The sequence below is a fragment of the Sinocyclocheilus anshuiensis genome, unplaced genomic scaffold (genome assembly GCF_001515605.1).
Source record: "Sinocyclocheilus anshuiensis isolate Anshui unplaced genomic scaffold, SAMN03320099.WGS_v1.1 scaffold273, whole genome shotgun sequence".
Taxonomy (NCBI): Eukaryota; Metazoa; Chordata; class Actinopteri; order Cypriniformes; family Cyprinidae; genus Sinocyclocheilus; species Sinocyclocheilus anshuiensis.
Window position 1 is genome coordinate 722 of NW_015540857.1, and position 276 is coordinate 997.

The window sequence follows — 276 nt, forward strand, 5'->3', positions numbered from 1 at the left end:
AATTTCATATCGGCGGCATATTCGCCGATACCGATATATCGGCGACAGGCTCATATCGGCCGATAATATCGGGAAAACGATATATCGGTCAGGCTCTATAATTATCAGTATCGGTCATTTTTAAAACAGATTCGCCGATAAAATAATTGAAACGCGCTATTTGGCTCTGATGCAGGCTGTCAGAAATCACCACTCTGTGGCCTAAAGCAATCTCCACCCACCGCCCATCTGATTTGTTGGGAGTCACGAGTCCGACCAATCAATGCGGAATTCACT